This window comes from Acanthochromis polyacanthus, chromosome 1 (assembly GCF_021347895.1).
Source record: "Acanthochromis polyacanthus isolate Apoly-LR-REF ecotype Palm Island chromosome 1, KAUST_Apoly_ChrSc, whole genome shotgun sequence".
Classification (NCBI taxonomy): Eukaryota; Metazoa; Chordata; class Actinopteri; family Pomacentridae; genus Acanthochromis; species Acanthochromis polyacanthus.
The window spans coordinates 50,491,710-50,514,460 of NC_067113.1; the positions used below are offsets into that span (position 1 = coordinate 50,491,710).

At 41.2% G+C, this 22,751-nt stretch overlaps 1 protein-coding gene and 6 non-coding genes across 7 annotated transcripts in view; 3 read left to right on the plus strand and 4 right to left on the minus strand.

Annotated features, from left to right (window-relative positions):
- The window catches only part of wnt5b (wingless-type MMTV integration site family, member 5b), a 107,680-nt gene extending 86,563 nt beyond the window's left edge, over positions 1 to 21,117 (minus strand). The window contains exon 1 of the mRNA XM_051959226.1: positions 20,486 to 21,117. The gene's annotated coding sequence lies outside the window, so the exon portion shown is untranslated. The remainder of the gene's footprint in view (positions 1 to 20,485) is intronic.
- trnak-cuu (transfer RNA lysine (anticodon CUU)) lies at positions 2,568 to 2,640 on the plus strand. Its single transcript has one exon. It is a non-coding gene; the product is annotated as a tRNA-Lys (tRNA).
- Positions 9,978 to 10,088, minus strand: trnal-caa (transfer RNA leucine (anticodon CAA)). The gene is made up of 2 exons: positions 10,051 to 10,088; positions 9,978 to 10,023 (listed from the first exon to the last, which is right to left on the minus strand). It is a non-coding gene; the product is annotated as a tRNA-Leu (tRNA).
- trnak-cuu (transfer RNA lysine (anticodon CUU)) lies at positions 11,087 to 11,159 on the minus strand. The gene has a single exon. It is a non-coding gene; the product is annotated as a tRNA-Lys (tRNA).
- On the plus strand, positions 13,047 to 13,119 carry trnak-cuu (transfer RNA lysine (anticodon CUU)). Its single transcript has one exon. It is a non-coding gene; the product is annotated as a tRNA-Lys (tRNA).
- Positions 15,210 to 15,282, plus strand: trnak-cuu (transfer RNA lysine (anticodon CUU)). The gene has a single exon. It is a non-coding gene; the product is annotated as a tRNA-Lys (tRNA).
- A 129-nt stretch (positions 21,118 to 21,246) lies between the features above and the next one.
- trnal-caa (transfer RNA leucine (anticodon CAA)) lies at positions 21,247 to 21,356 on the minus strand. Its single transcript has 2 exons — positions 21,319 to 21,356; positions 21,247 to 21,292 (listed from the first exon to the last, which is right to left on the minus strand). It is a non-coding gene; the product is annotated as a tRNA-Leu (tRNA).
- Between the last annotated feature and the right edge of the window lie 1,395 nt (positions 21,357 to 22,751).

Below are 22,751 nucleotides of genomic sequence, written 5' to 3' on the forward strand. Positions count from 1 at the left end.
GCATCACAATCTAAACTAAAAATAGACCTTTTTGCCTAAATTAGATTCTGTAAAAAAGAAAACAATTCGGCACTCCTTGGTGTAAACTGACAAGTCATGATCACGTCCAACTGTGATCAACAGTCGTGGGAAAAAAAAAAAAAAGAAAAACTGACTTTTCGGCTGAACTGTGTTGGCACAGCACAGATCAGAGACAAGCAAGTTGTAAAATATCTATAGTATGTTTTTTTTCATGATTTATGTCATTATAACTTTGCTATTCTGCACTGAAGACCTTTGAGTTTTCTCTACTTCGAGCCATTGTTGTTCTGCTTCCATAGAGGTGCAGGACTTTATCTTACAGTAAAGAATGAGGCCTACAGTGACTAAAAATGTGACAGATTTCTTCAAAAGAAGCTAGACACAGAAAAGAACTACACTGTCAGGACCATAGAACGGTTTTGTTTAGCCTTTTTTTCATGGGATTTGAATACTAGAAGAAAAACACAGAATAATACCAGCCCTATCCTCATCCTTGAACTGTATCACACACTCAATGTATGCACACGCACACAAAGAGGCACAGATATAGATTTCCAAGGTCGCATTTCAGACATCGAGTATGTATCTTATACAAGCCCTCCACTTTCTCTCTGCGCTCCACTGCTCTCCTCTTCCTCCTCTTCTGCATTCCTCTCTCCTCCTCCTCCTCCCTCCATCTCCTGTCGCACACACACACACACGCACACACACACGCACACACACACGCAGTCCCTCTCCAGAGACATGTCCGTTGCTCTGACCTCTCTCTCCTGGGATTGCTGGCTGTCTGCCCAGCTCTCTCTTTTTCTCTCTCTGCTTCACACATTCTACTTTCGCTCTGCATCTTTCCTCTTCTTCCTCTCTCTGTATCTCTCCATCTATTGATCTATCTATTTTTTCTAATCTCCTTTTGTCTCCCCCCCTCTCTTATCCTCCTCTCTGTTGCATGTCTCCCCTGCTCTTGCATCCTCTTATCTCTTCATCCTCTCTCAACGCGGTTCCTCCTCCACCCTCTCCTCCCTTTAACCCCTTTCCTCCCCCCTTTTTCGCCTCCTTCCCTCCTTTATTATTTCTTTCCAGGCTTCCAGGGTGCTACTGAGGCTGCAGGGCTCTGCCTGGGGCTCCTTGCCTGGCTCATGCTGCCTCTCTTTGGGCACGGTGCCCACTGAGGGCTGGGCAGGGCTGGAGGAGAGCTGGAGGGGGTGTGTGTTCATCTGCCTGTATCCAGCGATGGGGGAGAGGAGGTGAGGCGGGGGTGAGAAAGTGGAGAAGGAAGGGAAGAGATTAGAAAAGGAGGTGGGGAGCTGTTGACAGAGACAGAAAGAAGAGGCAGCGATAGAGAAAGAAGAACGGCGTTTTGATGAGTCACACTTTGCTAGCTAGAGTGTTGCTGCTGCTACAACAGCACTAGTGTTCATGTAGTTAACAGGAATAAAACGGTTTGTTTCTGTGCTTTGTCAAAGAAATTACAGCAAAACTGGGATTTGTTGTAATCCAGTTTCTGATCTTACATTTGTACCTTTGATCGCTGTGAAAATCAGTGAATCAATTGACTGTCTTCTTCATTAATTGATTTACTGCTTTGCCTTTCATCAAAAGGCAAAAATAGCTAATGCTGACTCTTCGATTCATCCCAAAGCCAATTAGTCAAATATCATAGAAAACTAAGAAAAAATGAAAATATCCACAGTAGAAGAAGCGCAACAGAGTAAGTAAACTCAAGTCTTGATAAATTAAATCTGATGTTATGGCTGTTTTAAACTGGTTAAACTGGCTTTAAATTGAGAAATTACACTTGTACAGGTAAATAATAGGCAGGGTTATTGAACTGTTAGGAGTGATGAACAATGAGATATAAACAATGTTTGATGGATATTTTTGGTTTCTGACACTTTTGGATAATTAAATATGGCCCAGGAACATTTTTGTTGTTCCCGAGAAATGAGCGTAACAGCAGGGTGAAGGGAAGAGAATATATGATCAGCCACAGCATTAAAACCACCGGCCTTACATTGTGTTGGTCCCCTTTGTGCAGCCAAAACCAGTCTGACCAGTCAGACCACAGAAGACAGGACCACTGGGGGCGTCCTGTGGTGTTTGGCACTGGGATGCTGGCAGTGGATCATTTGGATCCTGTGGTTTGTGGGTGGGGTCTCTGCATCAGGCTTGTTCTGGCTGACGCTTGATCAGATTGGGATCTTTGTCAAAGTAACATCCACATGAATGCCAAGGTTTCCCAGCAGAACTGTGAATTGTAACAAGGTCATCAATGATTTTCACTTCGCCTGTCAGTGTTTTTCTTGCTCTGGCTGATCCATGTATTGTGCTATTAGTTCATCTATTCCAGGGTGTTCTGTTGTTGGTGCTTAAAGACTGGATGAAGGATTAAAAATGAAGCTCACATCTTTCTACGTGGCTACCGAGATACACTCGTGAACAGGTGACTCCTGGCAGATGCAGAAATATTAAATATTGTTGACTCTGATGCTCTTCAGTATGCTAATTACTGTTTTGTTCTGAAAAGACATTGCTTTGAAGGTCAAGAAGCCCGGCTAGCTCAGTCGGTAGAGCATGAGACTCTTAATCTCAGGGTCGTGGGTTCGAGCCCCACGTTGGGCGCAAGTGTTTTAAACTATATCAGACAAGGTAAAGACATTCAAACACATAGCTAAACAGCAATGCAGCTCTTGTGCTAAATATAATTTGATGCCAATTAGAATCCTGACAGCAGTAGTGCTCTATCCTAATAGCTCAGCTGCTATGTGCTATTGGTCTTCATTAAGACATTGTGGGGTGGGCAGCTGCTTTAGGAAAATACTAAGACTTTTTTTAAAAGAGTGAAATTTTTCTGAGACCACTTTGAAAGGCATGCCATCTAAATACACAATTTACCAAAATGCAAGGACAGAAAGAATCCTTGAATATATAACTTGTTGACTTAATGCTGAACTCACAATGTCTGTTGATGATTCTTAAAGGCATTTCACATCCACCTAAGAAGCTTCTACAGTACTGTGGGATCCCAGACACGCACCGTCACCCCTTAATTTGATGGGTCATGGCCCAATAACAATCTGAGACTCACATACCTCGGCATGTACACTACCATTCAAAAGTTTGGGGTCACTTAGAAATGTCCTTATTTTTGAAAGAAAAGCATTTTTTCAGTGAATATAATTTAAAATTAGTCATAGATGCAGTCCAGACATTGTTAATGTGGTAAATGACTATTCTAACTGGAAACGGCTGATTTTAATGGAATATCTACAGAGGGGTACAGAGGAACATTTCCAGCAACCATCACTCCTGTGTTTTAATGCTACACTGTGTTAGCTAATGGTTCTGAAAGGCTGACTGATGATTAGAAAACCCTTGTATAATTATGTTAGCACATGAACAAAAGTGTGAGTTTTCATGGAAATCATGCAATGGTCTGGGTGACACCAAACTTTTGAACGATAGTGTAAATGGTTATAAAACTGCCAGGTGAGAGATCTCAAAACTGCGTTATAAGTACCTGATAAATGGTGTCACAGACCTCCTGCTCTGTTTAAAGATGGGTGTTATTGTGTAACCTATTCTTCTAGAGAGAGATAAGACTGAGAATCTATAGAAGTTCCAGTGTTTGCATGCTATAAAACACAAAGAAGATGAGCAGCAAAACTGGATCAGTTTCTAATCAAACTAAGTAACAACCAGACTGGGAGAAATAATGCAGTGTGGCAAATAGGGGGAAGAAGAAAGTCTTGCACAGACAAGTTATGAGCATAGGAAATCTAACTGACAGACATTTTTTTTTATTCTTCCTCCGTGGATCCAACCCTCCATGTTTAAAATGCAACCAAATCTGCTCTAGTTTCAAGTGAAATAACTCAATGACATTTCCAAACCCCACACTACAAACTGCATGGTTTTTGGTGTTTGATGGTAAAAATTTCTCTCCTTTCTGCCAGAGTGGCTGCCATGCTGCTCTAGTTGGTTTAGTGATGTTCAGTCACTGGGTGTGCGTTTTAATTGCTAAAAGGTGGTAGATGAAATTTGTTTTCAGTTAAGTGTGGTACAATACAGTAATGCAATCTTTCATATTACACCCTCTGAACACAAAAATAACAGTAGGTTTAAAAGGTATGTTGTCTTTAATACTTTGCCAAAATTATCCAACTCTCTGAGTTTGAGACTGTAAAAACAGACAGAACTGACAGATTTATAGCTTTCTGACAGGCTTTGAACTGTTTATCTGTGACGTGACGTTCAGTGGGGTATTTAAGAAATATAAACTTAAAATCAATTTGCTGTGTATGTCTTAAAATTTGCCAAAAATAAACTGAATCCTTGCTTCTGAACATAACCAAGAAGCCATTAATGACTCAGCCGTGACTAACAGTCAGATGACAAAACTTCAGGGACTTATCGGCTGAACTGCAGGCTGTGTTTTCACAGAGAACACAAAGCAAATAAAAAATATTAGTCATGAAGTATCTATGGTATATGGAGCTTCAGTATTTTTTCTGATATTTCAAACACCTGTGGACACTTGGAAAAATGTTGTTCATGTGCGATAAATCCAAGTTATTTCAACTGTAAAATAAATAATCCAATAAATTCAACTTTCATACATACACACAACCATTCAAAAGTTTGGGGTCTCTTAAAAATCAGTGAAGATAACATTAAATTAATCAGAAATCCAGTCTAGACATTGTTAATGTGGTAAATGACTATTTTAGCTGGAAACAGCTGATTTTTAACAGAATATCTGCATAGGGGTACAGAGGAACATTTCCAGTAACCATCACTCCTGTGTTCTAATGCTACATTGTGTTAGCTAATGGTGTTGAAAGGCTCATTGATGACTGGAAAACCCTTGTGCAGTTATGTTAGCACATGAATAAAAGTGTGAGTTTTCATGGAAAACACAAAATTGTCTGGGTGACCCCAAACTTTTGGACCATAGTGTATGTATTTTTATGATTTATGGCACAAATGCCATTTTTGAATTCTCTGTGCTCCAAGCCATTCTTTTGCTGTCTCCATAGAGGTGAAAATCTTTATACTGCAGTGAAAAATGAGCCAACAGTGAGTAAAAATGTGACAGGAGCAAAAAAAATGCTCAGAAAAAAACTTGGGGTTAATTTGCACATGATCCCTTTTAGATAAAATAAAATGAAAAACATCTACATACTTTGCGTCAAATGTGACCAGATACTGTAATTCACAAACACATACAGTCTTACAGTGCCTGGATGAAGAAGTCTGTCTGTAAACTGTGAAAAATGTCAGCAACAAACAGTTTAAATAGCGATGCTCAAGTCAAATCAGCTCAAATCTGGCTGCTCCTGCTTCCTGCTTTGTTTGGATGTCTGGTCGTGTGATTATACTGAAAAGTGATGCTTATAGCAGGAGCACATGGAAACTGAATGACAGAGAGAGAGCATCGGCAACACCTGCACCCCGCTGCATGCAGAGAGCATCAATTCCCCTGCTGGTCACTAATGGTACGGCCCTGCTGGAGTGGAAGCAAATGGCCTGGACCTAACCAAGCATGATGGGGGGGGGGGAGGAGGGGTGAGTGGTCATATGTAGGGACAGAAAGAGACGATGGGTGGGTGGGGGGGATGTAAAGTTCCAGAGAGAAAGGACAGAAGAAGCTGAGCTGTGCCTTGTGAATTTAATTAAACGAAAGTAGGGGAAAGTCTCAGCAGGAGAAAGGAACAATGAGAGGAGAGGCAGAATTCACACCAGTGTTTAAAATGTCGCCTTTAACTGCTATCTCCTGATTTATCTCCTCACTCTCTGGCACTAACATTCCTCTCCCCCTTCGGTTTCACTTCTGCACTTCTTTCTCCCCCGTCTCCCCCCTCTAAACTCTCACCCCCGGCCTTCGTTATCTCTCCTCTGTCCAGTGTTTCAGTAATGAGCTCCAGTGATGTAGTGCCCTCTGTCTGTGCTCGCCATTAATGCAGCAGCTCTTTTTCAAACTTCAAACCTCTTCTTCTGACATTTAAGTAAGTCGTTTAACTGGGAGAAAACATAGAAAAAGGAAACTAAACATTCAGGTAGGCATCTGCTTTTCTATCATGAGAGTGCACATTCATTGATATCTGGAATTTTGCACATAAATTAACTTAAACAAATGTAGAAATAATTTCATGATTAATACCTGGTGAAGGGAAATAATAATTATAAAGAGAGAAATGACAAGTAGCACCATAAAACAGCCAAAAAATGAGGTATACTTCACACGTTAGCTATAAAAAAGCCATATTTCAACAATATAATATGCCATAAATTATTCTCTATTCCAGTTGAAGCACCATTAAAAGCTCTTATGACTATTTGGAAAGAGGTGAGCTCATATAAATGCATTTTCTCAGATGATTTCCTACTGTCACTGTCACGTGCTCCAGTGTTTCACATCTACACAGCGTCCTTGCTCCAATGCCAACAGGACAGATCCCTGTACATTTACTGAATGTAATGAAAAATACAATTCTGATCTCCATTCAGGCGGCGTGCACGATTGACAGATGATGCAGGAGACTCGGCGGCGGCAGACGCTGATGTGAAATATATGCTGCTGCTGCTGTGTTAAAATATGCAGGATGAAATTCAGGAGCCGTGCCGCTACTGTGCTAAGTGTTTTAACCCCTTTGTATCCAAAGATTAACAGAGTGTGGAAGCAGCTTCCCGGTACAGTCGCGATCTTCTGCTTCTCTTCCACCTTCCCTCATTGATTCAAGCACAATTCAGCAGCTTTTTGTGCTGAAATATCCTCCGTAGGTTTAAGTACTGTTACTCTGCAAGATGCTAATGCACTCCAAAGTAGTGACCACATCAAAGCTTTCCAAAAAATTGCTTTATCTCTAATTAATTTAAAGGTTAACGCAAGCTTGTATTCCTCCCTAAAGTAGTTGAGTATATTATCTATTAATAAAAGAAGCTGATTAAACAGACAGTTTCTTTATTTTAGGACAGTGCAGTGGCAATTTATTTAATTAACTGCAGCCCCTGCCTATTGTCAGTGTTCAGTGCACAGTATAAAGTAGCCTGGAGTCATAAAACCACAAAGGAACTGGACAAACAGAGGTGAAACAAGCTCCTCGTTATCCAAAAAGCTCATTTGGCAAAGAGTCAGTGTCCTCTTTTATCGCAATGCAGTGCTCTGTTCCTGTCTGTCCGAGCTACAGGCAACCTCAGCCATCATCTCACTAATAAATCACTTCAGCCAATCACTGATGGATGTGTTTTGAAAAGCAAAAAAAAAAATGTATGTGTGTAAATCAATGTTGTCTGCTGCCTTTTTTCCCCCTAATGCTTTGCCGATGCCTCTTCTGCACACACACTCCAGGCCAGAGTGTGATAGACAGAAGAGAGGATGATCAGAGGAAAGAAAAGAGAGGAATTCTGAGAGGCGAAAAGCATCCAAGAGGTAAAAACAACAAGGGCTGACAACACGAATGAGAGCCCGAGTGTGGCTGGTTTGCCATCAGAAACAAGATAGGGGGAATAAATTTTAATTTGATCCCCTCTCTCCCTCTTTCCCCTCAGTGTGTGCTGACAGATTTGGTATTGCTTCAGTTCGGAGATTGGCTACAGAAAAACACACTCAGTAATTATCTAGAAAGAGCACCTGGGTACTGGGAATCTCATTATATTAAAACCAGCCCAACACACACACACACACACACTCTCACAAAGCAGAGGAAGTAGATGAGTCAAACAAAAAAAAAACGGATGATTTTTTGCTGGAAGAGGAGAAGCAAAAAGACGAGATGAAAAATCACAAGAATTCAAAAAACACCTAGAGAGAGTGAGACCTCTTTCTAGTCGCAAAATGTGTTTGCTCAAATCTCACTGTTGCAAGGTTTTCTGTGGATCAGACGTTATATTATGTGGTGTGACTCACAAACAAGTCAAACTCAGGGATGGTGAAACGATAATTCATCTGTTGCTATCTCTCTGTCTGACTTTCTTTATTCAGTGCAGTTTATTTTCAAAGAGCTGCGTTTCTGAAATTCAGCAGAGCACAAAGACAACAGCAGCGACTGCAAAGTGATCAAAAAGCATGAGGCGTAAAACACAGAGCCGCAAATATAAAGTGAAATAAAGCCTGGTATTCCAGCTGAATCTACTGCCTCTTTCCTCTCCGTGTTAGCTTTGATCTGTTGCAGTAGCACAGACGGGCCAGTAAGAGGCAGCGTTTCCTCTCATCTGACTGACTAAACGTCTCATTAGCTTCACTCTTTCTTTCTCCTCATCTGGCTCTTTTACATCTGTCTCCCCCTCAGGCCTGCAAACACACACTGCTCGAAAATCACCTATTTTGCTGAACCATTTTGCCTCTGCTCACATTCTGCACGGGTCAGTCTGTTAGTTATATGTGTGTTTGTGCAGAGGAACACCCTGCTGATTTGACTAGAATCATCCATGTTGGTGTTTTGACTGGCTCACAGCGACAGGGTGGGATGATTTACAGAAGGTCGACACAGCGGGAGTTTGTCGGGCCATCTGAGGTCATGTGACAGGACGTGTTACTGCAACAAGAAGTCTTATTAACGCCTTGATGAGGACAGTTAGAGCTACAGAATACAGGAGATATCAAACCTCTGGTGTGTGTTCATGGATAAAAGATCACACATACAGGAAATACAGTCATTTCTGTTCATCTGGAGATAACCACAGTGTCTTCATGTCTCAATGAACATCCCTGCTCACTTGTCCATTAAAGCTGCAATCTTTGCTTGGTCATATTTCACTTAGAACATGGCACACCTTCACATCAGTGGATAAACATGCATTTTGAGTGGTATGAAGTGATTCACCAAAGGCTGTTTCCACATAAAACATCACAGAAGGCGCAAAGCGCACAGCCTTTTGTCAACAGCTAAACAGCAAGTCCAACAGTTTTCATGATGGAGCTGAATTAGCAGTAATCACTGAAAGAAAAAGTATGTGACCACTGCCAGAAATTATCCAGACATGATATGATTGATCAGTTTTTTGTATATTAAAGTACAAAACTGTACGTTCAAACTGGCAACTTCATCATGATAAAAATAAATGATTATTTAAGGCAGTAGTGCAGCTCCAGAAGAAATCTTAAGAAAGTTTGGTTTGCATATTTTCATTTAGATTTTATGAGCACAGAGCAGCTGAACTCCTTTTCTCTTTAATGTGGTATTCTTTTGTGACTGAAAACTCAAAAAAATTAAACTATATTAAAAACATTAAATATTGTCAGCCTGCTGCCAAAAAGTGAAAAACAAGTAACTTTTTAGTAGATTAAAAAAAAGTAACATTACTTTCTAAATGAATGTGGCTGAAACATGTTCTCATTCCCGATAAAAGAGGCAACATTGAAGTTAGCTTCAGATTCAAAACTCAGGGGAGCTACACTCGAGCAACTCCAGGTGTTTCTGTAAGGCCAGTGTTTTTGGCCAAATCATGTAAATGGATTGTCTCTCAAAAGTATTGCTTACAAGAGATACTATTTAACTAACTTTTGTTGAATTTGTTGTTGCTATACTGTTGCCAGGGTTCAAATTAAGCTCAAACTGTAATATTGCTTTCAGCATAATTTCTTATAGATCAAATTATGTGTTCAGGTATCTACAGCCTGAACTTTACTCAACAGTGTTTAAAACAGCAACGCCCAACGTGGGGCTCGAACCCACGACCCTGAGAGTCTCATGCTCTACCGACTGAGCTAGCCGGGCTATGCACAGCTACAAAATTGTCATAGAATGCGTTTTTAACATAACACTAAAAACAATTATTTTCTCAGTTGACAAGGTAAACACCCCAAGCATTAAACACCCACACTTACGCTGAAGAACGTTGTAAATGCAGTGAGGAGTGCACAGACCTATATATTAGTCAGTTTCACCTCATTACTCATTGGAGGAGTTTTATTCAGCATGGTTAATCAAACAATTTGTATAAAGTCAAAAAATATTTGTCAGGAGTGGGATTTGAACCCACGCCTCCATTTGGAGACCAGAAGTCCTTTTGCTTAGGAAGGAGTCCATCCTTGAGTCTGGCGCCTTAGACCGCTCGGCCATCCTGACAAGTCAGCTCTTTCTGTTTATTCTTGTTTGACTTTTGACCATCCTGAGCATTTGTCTCTCAGCAGCATGTGATTGCTTGTATTTCCTCCCCCATCATAGTAGTGACAGTGGAAGTGACACTCTTGGAAAAGTTAAGGGAACAGTTAACCCGTTGCGCTTCAGTGTTCCGCCCGTGGAACACTTTGAGATCTGCATAAGCATTTCCTTAAATGTCTGAAGCTGCAAACACGATTATACAAACACTATACGCCGATGGAAAGCTTAGATTCTCATGAATCCGCCGGTATAAACCACTTTCAGATGTGATTACCACAGCGGGTAATATAAACACATTTGTCCGACAAACAACGAATATCCATCCATCCGTTCTCTATACACGGCTTTAACGTACACAGCGCGACTCACATTTGCGGGTTCATTATTACACACAGATGAAAATATTCCACAAAAACGGCCATAATCCAACCTTGGACATCCAGACGAAACAAGCCAGTAGACTATGTTGTCCAAAACATGTCTTGAAGTCGGAATATAATCCACGAATAGGTCGTTTTCGAGGAAATACACCTCGCGATGAGCGTCCAATATTCCCTGTATTTCTCGTCATATTTTTATTTACAAATAAAATATTAGCAATTTTTTGTACTGAAAATGGCTGGAATTGACTGCATCTATAGGACTATGGAAACATTAGAAACAATAGAAACATTTAGTGAGAGTTACTTTGTCACACACAGATTTGCTAATGTAATGTTGGCTACTGGATGGAATGAATGAATGTGCAAAATTACCAGCTGTGACAAGTGGAATTACATACATATAGTACTCCTCTATGTGTCTTAAAGTGGCCTTACATTACACAGCAGCATTTGATCAGTCATGATTATTGCTATGTTGCTGCCAAACTGTCATTTTGTGTTCAGCATTATCACTGACAAACTTAATTTGTGTTGAGATTCTAAACCCAGGACCTTACTCAAAATTGAACAGAACTCTTACACCCAACGTGGGGCTCAAACCCACGACCCTGAGATTAAGAGTCTCATGCTCTACCGACTGAGCTAGCCAGGCTACACAAAAGTAAAAATAACTTTTTATGAAAACAAAAAAGATTATACGTTCATATTTAATGCCAGACTCTGTCTATTTTGCACACACATGCACACACTTACACAAACACACACACAAACACACACACACACACACACACACACACACACACACACACACACACACACACACACACACACTTACACAAACACACACACACGCACGCACACACTTACACAAACACACACACACACTTACACAAACACACACACAGATTTCTTGTCTGATACTAATCCCTACCCCTAAAAAAAGGAGTGGACAGTAATCTTACAAAATGCAGTGACATGTTATACTGAAAATATGGACTGAGGTTTAGTCGGTACTTTTTTGAATTAGTTTTCTTCACTGAATATTGCCCAGAATTTCCCCTTGCTTTAAAAATTTTTCCATCAGTGCTTGCAGATCAGATACGGATAACTCAGATGGCTAATGGCCCATTAGTCGATACTCCCAATACTCAAAGGTTTTAGGAAAGCACTTAAAACCTGTAGCTAACTCAGCTGGGCCTTCATAAAGTCAGCAAAGAGATCTGGAAAGCAAACAGGAAATGAGAACAAAAGAAGAGCAGACAGAACATCACCATCCCTTAAACAGCTGCTGTGTCTGAGAAATTTAGAAGCATTTTGACCAAACACAACCTACGAGAGAACATCAAAGCTTTTAGACAAAAGCTGGCTAATGCAGTCTTGACAATCTCCTCAGTGGGTTTCACCCCAATTGACATCTTGAATCATCCCTGAGCAGACAGTTTCGCAACCATTCTTACTGAATTTGGGATCATTAATGGACCCTTAGCCATATGCATAGAGAGTGACAATATACTTCCCATGGAACTGAAGAAGCCACCTCGATGTGAAGTGAACTGTCTTCAAGAGCCAAAGAGATAAGTTCAGTTGCCTTCTTCTAAAGCTCTTGTTATTACCATGACTTGTAGGACTGAAAATCTACACAAACTCTTGGATGAGAGGTGAAATGTCTTTAAGCGGTGGTGCCATAATCCATCAGCATTCCAACCTTGCTGGCAGACTAATATCACCACAGGACAGGACAGACGCTTGGAGATGAAGCGGTGAACATGGCACCAGCGGTTTAAAACATGACAAGATCAACATCGTAATAGTTGGTTTCCTTGATGAGCTCTTGGCCCAAACTGTACATTGCGCCCATAAAGTTCAGTGTGTACTTCTGGCTGCTTTAGGGTGAAGCATTTAAAACAAATCTCACTGAAACAAAACGGTCGAGTCTTCATATATCTAATATTTAGTGACAGAACCTTCCAATGAGACATAAACAGAAAAAAAGAGAAACAAAAAAAAGGGACGAGAAGAGTGATGGAAATGGAGAAAGCCGGAAAGTGAGTTTAAAGCCGATGAGAATGGGTTTATTGTAGTGAGCGTGTGCTAAATAAGATTCTTGTCCCCATCTGGTTGGGATTGTGTTCATCTATGGTCGATACTCTGTATGTGGGTGAGAGTGGTTTCCAACCCAAGTGCAGGTGTGCTGTTGATAGTTTTATCAGCACTGGATCAGCTACTGGGAGGAGAAGGAAAGGTAAAAGAGAGGAGAAGGGAAGCAAGAAACTGTGAGGGGAGAGGAGAGCAAAACGCTGCTGCTGTAATGATTCTGGTGTTTCTGTTGTAGACTGACTGTAACTGAGTATGTCAAGCTGTCAAGCAGCAAGTTTCTCAGCCTCAAGATCCAACCCCATGTAGGATGAGAAATACTGTAGGCATCGTAATGTTAGTGAGACTGATTTATTGATATATTTTGTCATAACAATGTTGGTACACTTTACTGCACAGTTGTATTGTCATTTGTTTGTCAGAGGCTACAGATTACAATACAGAAGCCTGGCTAGCTCAGTCGGTAGAGCATGAGACTCTTAATCTCAGGGTCGTGGGTTCGAGCCCCACGTTGGGCGTAGCTGTTTTAGACTGACATAGCAGTAATATCAGGGATTTGCTCTCATTGAACACGAAATTCAACTGCTCACTCTTGATAAAATAGTGAACACCCAAAAAATGTACTTGATGTCTTCCACTCTGCATTGAATCACAATATGACAGACACCAACAGGATTCTGTTTTTCATGTGACACAAAAGAGCACAGAGCATGAGACTCTTAATCTCAGGGTCGTGGGTTCGAGCCCCACATTGGGTGTTCGGCTTCTGTAATGACATTCACATTCAGGATTTGTGCTCTTAACTAGCAGTGTTAAATTTCAAGGGACCTCTCATGGTGACAGCCTGATGAATCGCATACAAAAAGGCAGATTGCACGACACTGATTTAAACTCGTAATATAAGGACTGGATTCTGTTCTACGTACCACAGGATTGTGGTCGTGCTTGTAGCTAAACTCTAGTTTGATATAGCTCTGAATACATATATGAATTCACCCATCCATTAATTCTTCGAAATTTTTGTAAAAATTCTTCTTTCCTGGTCTGGAATTTTCCCTCTAAATAGTGAAATTGTTAAATTGTGACAGACTGCACTGTGTGGCAAAAAGTTGGGAAAAACACAGGCTATTCTGCTATGTGACTATGTACACTGTCAAATTATGTGAATATAGCCATCTATCCATTATCTGCACACCGCTCAGTCCTCATTAGTGTCATGGAGGGGCTGGAGTCTATCCCAGGTGACTTAGGGCAAAGACAGGACACCCTGGACAGATCACCAGTTGTGACCAGAGACACAACATTTTTGTTGTGTTCTTAACAATACTCTATGTCTCAGTACGGCTTCAAAATGTTTCAGAAATAGTTTCAACAAAAACTGAACATTACGACCTCCTGTTAAGGAGGATTTCATTGCATTCAGCTGTATGAGACTCATCAAATAAGCAGAGACAACCACGTCTCACAGCACCTGCTTTGTCACAGCTATGGTCAATAAGCTCAAATGAACAATCACACATGGGTGATCTTGGGCATTTTCTAGTATTTCATTTGCAGGTTGGAAAAGTGGATTTTATGTGAATGAATCAGTGGTAGGAGGAGGCTTTTTTTCCCCTTCTGCTTGGGACACAGCAGTGCTCAGTAAGTGCAGCTCTTATGCTTTCTGCTGTGTGTCTTGTGGCTGTTGGTCTGTGACTGTCCCCTTGTACCAGCCGCCGGATTTATAAAATGGTTTCAGGCGCTATAAAGTGTCCAATAAACCACTTTTACTATTAGTGTAGGACACTGCGAGCACACAGCTGGTGACCACCGCCACCGCTGACGATACACACCGACCGACACACATGTACAAACACGCAGACAAGCAGCGACTGTCACATACCTACTGGTCAGGCTCGTTCTGAGGGCTGCTGGAGTCAGGACCTCGGCCAAACTCTAACCCCATGTGACTCCACCCTGCCGCCCTCATGACATCACCGCATAGCCCCGAACCACCGGCTCAGAAAGGGCTGAAAACACACACATATGCGCAGGAATCCACAATCCGCCGAGCACAGGCACCGTAACAAATGCCACAGGGTCACATTTGGAGAGAGCAGATACTTGCAGAAATGCGTCCACACGCTGGACTTGACCATAATGACGACCGCATGGCCGCAGTGCATTGTCAACACACACACACACACACACACACACACACACACACACACACACAAATGGAGCCGCTTCAGTGCAAAGTGCTGCCTCAGTCAAGTCACCAATTTCTATTCTAGCAGACGTCAAAGCAGCCGAAGCATTTTGGTGGATAATATTAACAAGCTCCAATATTTATCAGTCTATTTTTAAGGCACTACTCCATTCATTCACTAAACCTCCAAAAATGAATTTCTGTGTATCAAGGTTACATATTGGTAAATAAGATTTTGCAACATGATAAGCAAGACATTTCAGAAGAATATAAGTTTTTCTGTATGAAAATAATAATTTCCTGTCTAAAATGGCTCAGGTGAAAACCATAACGCTCTCTCAAGAATGTTTCGATTTATTTGTCCTTATGCCACACACCTCTCCCCACTCATTGCAGCTCAATAAAACAGTGGACACAAAGGCCCGGCTAGCTCAGTCGGTAGAGCATGAGACTCTTAATCTCAGGGTCGTGGGTTCGAGCCCCACGTTGGGCGTAGCTGTTTTAAACACTGTTGGGTAAAGACAGGGTTGTAGAAATCTGAATATACAATTAATCTGTAAGAAGTAATGCTGAATTCAAAACTTGCAGTTGAGGAATATTTGAACCCTGGCAGCAGTAACAAATTCAGCAAAAGTCTGTTGAATGTTATCTCCTATTTGAGAGGTATTTGTTTCCCACAATCCATTTACATGGTTAAACCAAAAACATTGGTTTTAGAGAAACAACTGGAGTTGGAGTGTGGCTCCCTTAACTTTCAAATCAGAAGCTAACTTCAGTGTCATCTCTTTTATCCAGAATGAGAACATGTGACTATCAGATATCTTGTCAAAGTGTGTTTGAGGACAAGAGCTCAGTTTCTTTGGTAATAACATTCTACGGTTGACAGTCTGTTTTTCTATTCAGCAACAGCAGCTGACAAATCAATCTCAATCTAAGGTCAACTTACTGGTTTTGACAAAGTCCAAGGACAGAAAAATGAAAGCATTAGTAAAACAGAAAATCCTAAATGACTGAACATTCAGTTGTCCAGTGATAACTGCTGATGAAGACCTTGTAATAGTATCAAAAAGGGACAGAGCGAGAAAGTTGACTTTGATTTGATAGTGTTTTGCCAAAACAAAATCATTATTCCATATTTACTGGTTCTGAAAGACTGTATTTCTAGAAAAACATAAAAAGAAAATATGCTGTATCATCATCCTTCTTTAGAATCAGTTTCTTGTGCAGGAATAGAACAGCAGTTCTGTACTGGTTGAGCAAAGTTAAAGGCAAGCTGAAGTGCTTGAGCTGCAGTGAGAGGGAAGTATAGATAGAGTGTTGAGGGTGACTTGCTTAACTTTTAACTTAGCTGCTCCCTTAACTCTTCCTTTAACCTTTCACTTAACCCTTCCCTTAACTTTTCCCTGAATTTTTATTTTAATTTCCCCCTTAGTTTTTCCTTAAGGTTTCCCTTAACTGCTCTCTTTAGAGAAGAGTTTTTTAAAAACTCTTCTCTAAAGGGAAAACTCAAAGGAAAATGATTTCCCTTAACTTTTCCCTTTACTGTTACCTGAACCTGTACCTTAAATTTTCACTGTAGTTTTCCCTTAACTGTTCCCTAAGTTTTCCCATTAAAATGGCTCAGATGAAACCTCTGGTGCTGTCTGTAGAATGCTTAAATTTCTGTAGTCTTCACTTAAAAAAAACACAACAGTATCAAAGACTAGCTCAGTCGGTTGAGCATGAGACTCTTAATCTCAGGATTGTGGGTTTGAGCCCTATGTTGGGTGGTGATGTTTTAGAATTATGTGATGCATCATCATAAAATAAATATCTCTGGATGAAATGGTGAAAACCCAAACAGGAAGCTTGAATGTCAACCCAGAGACTCAGAGCTGGAGTTGACAATAAAAGTGACATTCTAACCAGATGACCAAACCACCTCAGCTGGCTCCTGTTCATGCACTGACTCTACTCCAAACTCCTCACCGAGAGTTGAGCTCAGCCACATTACAGACAACACTCATTTAGGACACCAGTGTCCACATTCTCCTTTCTCTCTTTGCAGCATGAAAATATATTCCAAGAAATAACGTCTAAATTAGGTTTAGTGCTATACTGATGGTTCTCTAAGCAGTGGCTTCCATATTGGGAATGTGCACAACTTGGGCTCTAAATAAGTTAATTTGCACTACAGATTGAACTGCATCATTATGAATAAATCCTGTGGCCAATAAAATGCCAGAAAATTGTGAATCAAATATTTCCAGAGAACAGAACAGCTTTTTCAAATGTTTTGTTTTGTCTGGCCAACAGTCAAAACTTGACTTATGAGGATTTAAAACATGGACAAGTAGCAGATCCCCACACTGGAGAGGTTAAGCCAGTGAATGAAACAAGACTTTGATTCAACATCTCTGCACAGCATCACCTGTCTTTAAATCTAAAAAGCAAAATCAGAGCACCGGAAAATACCAGAGTTGTTCGACCAGAGCTACACTGAAAACTTTGCACTTCTGTTGAAGCTCACACACACACAAACATCAGGAGGGAAGCTGGCTGCTGCACTGGGAGGAATTCCCAGGATTCAAGTCAGCCAATCAGAGATCAGCGTTTAAGATACTGGCTCTTCAACTGGAGAGCAGGAGAGGCCATCCTCTTCACATGGACCACCGTCTGTGTGAACCCAGTCATTAGTGAGGTAACACACACAAACATCACACTTTCACTGTTGAGGACCCCCATCCTCAGACACTTGATGCATCTCATATTTTAACCCATTTTCATGATGATTTCCATGTTAGAATTAGAAGAAATCTTTAAATTTGCAACATCCCTTTAATTAACTTTGAAAATATTTCCTTTCTTTTCAAATCCGTTGTGTCTGAGCATATGGAAAACACACACACAGACTTTACAATACACTCTTGAGTGACCTTGAGGACCCATTTGTGCTCGCAGACAGCCCATCTTCTCAAATGTCTAGCGTGGAGACACATACACATACTCACTTACTCCCCTTCCCTAATTACCAAGTCCCGAGGGACGAGACACTCAAGCAGCGCTTCGCTTAAAGAAAAGGTCTTTCTCACCAGTTAGAGGGCAGACAGGCAGACAGAGACAAAGAGGGAAATGAACAATGAGAAGATGTTCAGAATACAGATTTGATGGCACCACGTACATCAACTGAACAGCATTTTTTTTTTTTTTTTTTACATGTTGCTGCTGGTTAGTTTAATGCACTTGCTTGTAAAGTTACTTGACAGCATTTCAATCATCAAAATAGAGAAAATGAAGAGGAAAAGTTAAAATATTGCAAGTAAAAACTAATGCCATGAATGAGACGGTGAAGGGAGGGAAGAGAAAGAACAAAAGTTGACTGGGTCGACGGGAGGGAGGAGGAAGAGAGATTATCTCTCTCTAATGGCTAACTTGTTGACAGCAACACTTTTCACCACCCCTATCTACACATCTAATGTTACTATCTACCCTCACACACACACACACTTCCTCTCCTCTTGCAGGGTTTATCAGGCCTGCTGTCAGTTTCCTCCACAATTCATGTGGGTCCCAGGCTTTAAAAACCATGAAAAATGCAAAGAGAATGGGAGACGTCACCGCTGGAGACGACCTCCACTGTCTCTCAGTTCCTCTGCAGCCGTGACATGTTGAAAATGGATCTGATGGTCTGGTTTCACAGCTCACTAAAACAAGCCACTTCTCAGAAACTCGTAACACGTTTTCTATAGGATGTCTGCCTATTTTTATAAACATGCATGACTGCGTTTTTGTCTTTTCCTGCTCAGCTGTGAATTGTCTTTGTGTTTTGAGAAAGATATGTGACTCTCAAGGACACTGTCTGACTAAGTGATCAATGTTTAGGGGTGTAAATTTTAACTATTCATTGCTTTTGGGCTAAATGTGTGCAGATTTTGGGATCTTAGAGTCTTTAGTACTTTTAGTGAGTGGTGTTGAGGTCAGAGGTCATCATAATTGCTGAGCACACAGGTCAGTGAACGCCTCATTGCCAATAAAACCGACATAAACACAAAAATATACATTAGAGGCCAAACAATGCTGGATTTTTTTGGGGTCAATGTCATTTTTTAAGAGTAAATAATTCCACTATCAATGTCCATTTAACATATTAGAGGTATACTGAAAAGAGAAAGAGAGGTTGACATTGATAAGCAATCTGTTTCACAAACTAGTCACCAGATTACCACTCTGAACCAGCATCTGCTCAGCTCTGATATGTACTCTGGTACATGTGCTGAGAATATTGTAATCAATAGAGCTGGATCCACTTTGATGGACATGTACTATGTAATGACACAAATTCTACATTATGCCAAGCATAAAAAGCAAAAATGAGTGTTCATATTGGACAACATGTACAAAATATATGGAAAAATCTGTGACTGGCCTATATCAGCCAATAATATACCATCAGGTTCTAATATACATTACATACATGCGTATTACTACTTATTTTGAAGACATTCAAGTGTATTTTCATGCTTTTGCAGAATATTTAGACACACCTGGTTGACTTTAAATCACGTATAGGTTTCAAAAAACAGCCCATATTTAAACACACCACATTAAACTTGACTTTTGCATCCTGCATTTCTCATCATGTCTGCATTCAAGTCTTCACCACTTCACCCTCAGAAACTCCAGAATGTCAACACCCTGCTCTGATTTCTGACCTTTACCTGTTCGCTACCTCTCTCTGACCTCCAGCCGCCACAGTAAAATTCACAAAACCACATATAAAAAAAACACACACACACGCACACATTCAAGCTAATAAAGTGACACCTCACACCATCTGCTATCTGAGAGCTTCACACACACAGGTTGCGCAGATCCTCCTTTAGTGTCACTGCAGCAGTTGCGTGTTTATAATAACCTGCCAGAATTTTTAAGAAGTGAACTTCAGAGCTGCAGTCAGAATCTGGGCCAGATGAAGGCAGAGCAATTTCTCTATACTGAGAGAAACATTTGTGCAACATTTCGACCAAAATAGTCCTCTGGTCTCCACCGCAGAGCAAGAGAACTGCCTTCATTTAGGCCGATGGGGTTGGCAGACACACACACACACACACACACACACACACACACACACACACACACACACACACACACACACACACTGCATTTCCCTCACTGTCATATGGGAGCCAAAGTCATGAAATAAGCCCATTCTGTAAGTAGACTGTGACAACGGAAACATTGTGGGGACAAAAACGTCTTCAAGTTCAAATGGAACAAAGTCCAAAACCTCTTGACTGAAGACGCGTGCGTGTGTGTGTGTGTGTGTGTGTGTGTGTGTGTGTGTGTGTGTGTGTGTGTGTGTGTGTGTGTGTGTGTGTGTGTGTGTGTGTGTGTGTCCGGTCCAGAGCGCGCAAAGAAACACACAGAGTGTTCAAGTTCAAAGCGGTCGTTTAAATCCAATCAGTCTTGTAAAGTTGAGGTTATTTTGAGGTCTGGGACAAAACTGAGGCAAAAAACTGGCAGACAATAGAAAAAACGCACAAAAAAGCAACTAAAAAGTCTTATGAAGTTGGAAAAAATGTGCAAAATTGTGATGTTTGTCTTGTTTTTTAGCTCATATATAGATTTAAAGCGTGTATTTAAGATGCAGTGGCCTTGTTCTGCTTTATAAAATAATCTGTTTTAGAAAGCAGTCATAAAATAAAAACACTTCTTACCTGTTCGGCTGTTCTCAAAGGAAGTTGTGGCTCAGCTCTCCAAGAAAACTTTCTCCTTCCACCATGCGAAGCGCTCAAGACCGAAAACTGTTCCTCTCAGTCCGGCTGGGAAACTTCTCACAGCTCGGTGTCTTTCTGAAACAGCAGCCTGCTCCAGAGCGCTCAAACAGACCCACAACTTCTTCACAGTGTCACTTTTTTGGACGCTCTGAATGTCCTTCCTCCTCGATGTCACGCAGAAGTCCCGGTGCGAATCACCAAAAACATCGATTTGTGGAGGAATTACGCAGCTCCGGACCTGTCAGTGGCCAAAAAAACAGTCCAAACTTGGCGTGAAAAGTGGAAGAAATTAAAGTCTGCGCACGTTTTGGACCGCTGTGCGGGCTGTGTTGTTCAGCAACAGGTGTCAGAAATAAAGTGAAATTTCTTCACGGCCATCACAAGTTTCCAAACGCTCTCCAAACTAATTACGCACGCAGTGAAAAAAGGAGGAGGAAGAAGAGGAAGGAGGAGGAGGAGGGGGGAAGCTCTCTAAAGCTCTCCAAAGTTTTTACGCGTCACGAAACAGAGCGAGAAGTTTGAGACAAGAGAGTGAAAAGAGTGAAACAAAAGAGCAGAGAGCGCTGTGTCTCCTGCAGGACTCTGATGTGGAAACTGACCACCTTCCATCGGCGGAGGGGAGGCGGCTTCATACAGACACAAGAGGGAGGAAAGGTGCGTCTCTGAGGACGGCGGAGATGAACAGTGGGGGTAAAAGCTTTTGTCAGGAGTGGGATTTGAACCCACGCCTCCATTTGGAGACCAGAAGTCCCATCATGCAGGAAGGAGATTACCTTGAGTCTGGCGCCTTAGACCGCTCGGCCATCCTGACAACTGACTCTCAGGAAAGCAGTTGTAGCTCACAGAAGTACTTAAAAATGAATATCTGTTCTCGAAATTCATACAGGTCGTTAACATTAAGTTGATTTATGCAATTTATGATCAATTTATCCATAAACTAACAGAGAAGATGTCTAACTTCCTTTGTTCCAGGAGCCACTGGCAATCAACTTAATGCAGCTCACCTGAGTGTGTAGTTACAGGTGGTCATTAAGGCAGTCTTGTTCACTCTGTAGGCTAAAGCACAGCTGTAACTGACAACTAGAGAAAAATATACACATTGTATTGAAATCAAAGCTCCACGTCAGGAGTAGGATTTGAACACACACCTCCATTTGGAGACCAGAATACTCATCATGTAGAAAGGAGATTACATTGAGTCTGGCGCCTTAGAACACTCGGCCATCCTAACAACTGAGAAATGTGGAAGCAGTTGTTGCTCAGCAAAGTACTTTAAATAAAGAATATCCGCCTCATACAGGCGGTCAACACTAAGTTGATTTATGCAATGTATCCATAAACTTCTTCTTTGGGGACAACTGACAATCAGAAACTCACCTGAGCATATAATTAGAGGCTGTAATGAAGGAATTCTTGTTCACTCTGTAGGCTAATGCACAGCCAAGCAGAAGAAGATGGACAGTTTGTATATGTTGATTTAAATGAAGACAGAAGATGACCACTTTTGACAGGAGTGGGATTTGAACCCATTGCTCCAATGGAGACCAGAAGTCACTTTACTCAGGAAAGAGATTATCTTGCCCCTGGTGCCTTAGGCCACTCAGCCATCTTGACAACTCCTATACCAGCCTTTACCAGAGTCAGTCCGACTTTATGAAGACTGATGCACTCGTTAAACTGTTGCGTTTTGTCTGTTTTTCATTCTTTATTTGGTGAGCTCACTCTTTTTACCCCACACATATAGCAACAATGACATATAGGAAATCAAAGAGTGAATTCAGATGTAAGAGTCCAGGTCAGAATTTCTCCCTTGCTACAAAAACTGGTTTTGCAGCAGCATTTGCAGACTCTCCTGAACATGAAGATGCCAGCAGTCTCTACCAGTCAAACTGCTACATGTTGATTCTGCACTCACGGAAAAGATGTCAAGCTTTCTGACAGCCAGCGGACACAGCTCACTTTCACATTTAGCTCAGTGTTGCACAGAAATGTAAACCCAACAGAACAATGGTTGTCTTCTCTGACTTTCTGAGTTCTGTTTCAGTGATGAGAAAAGGGTTACATTTTACACAATAAGTTTTTGAGCTGTTGAAGTGGTGACAAGTTCTTGACCACTGAGTTAATCCAAACTTCAGGTGTGGCTTTAAAGGACAATGACCAGATAGTGTGAGCAGTAAACAAACATTCCTTTGACCGGCTACTATAA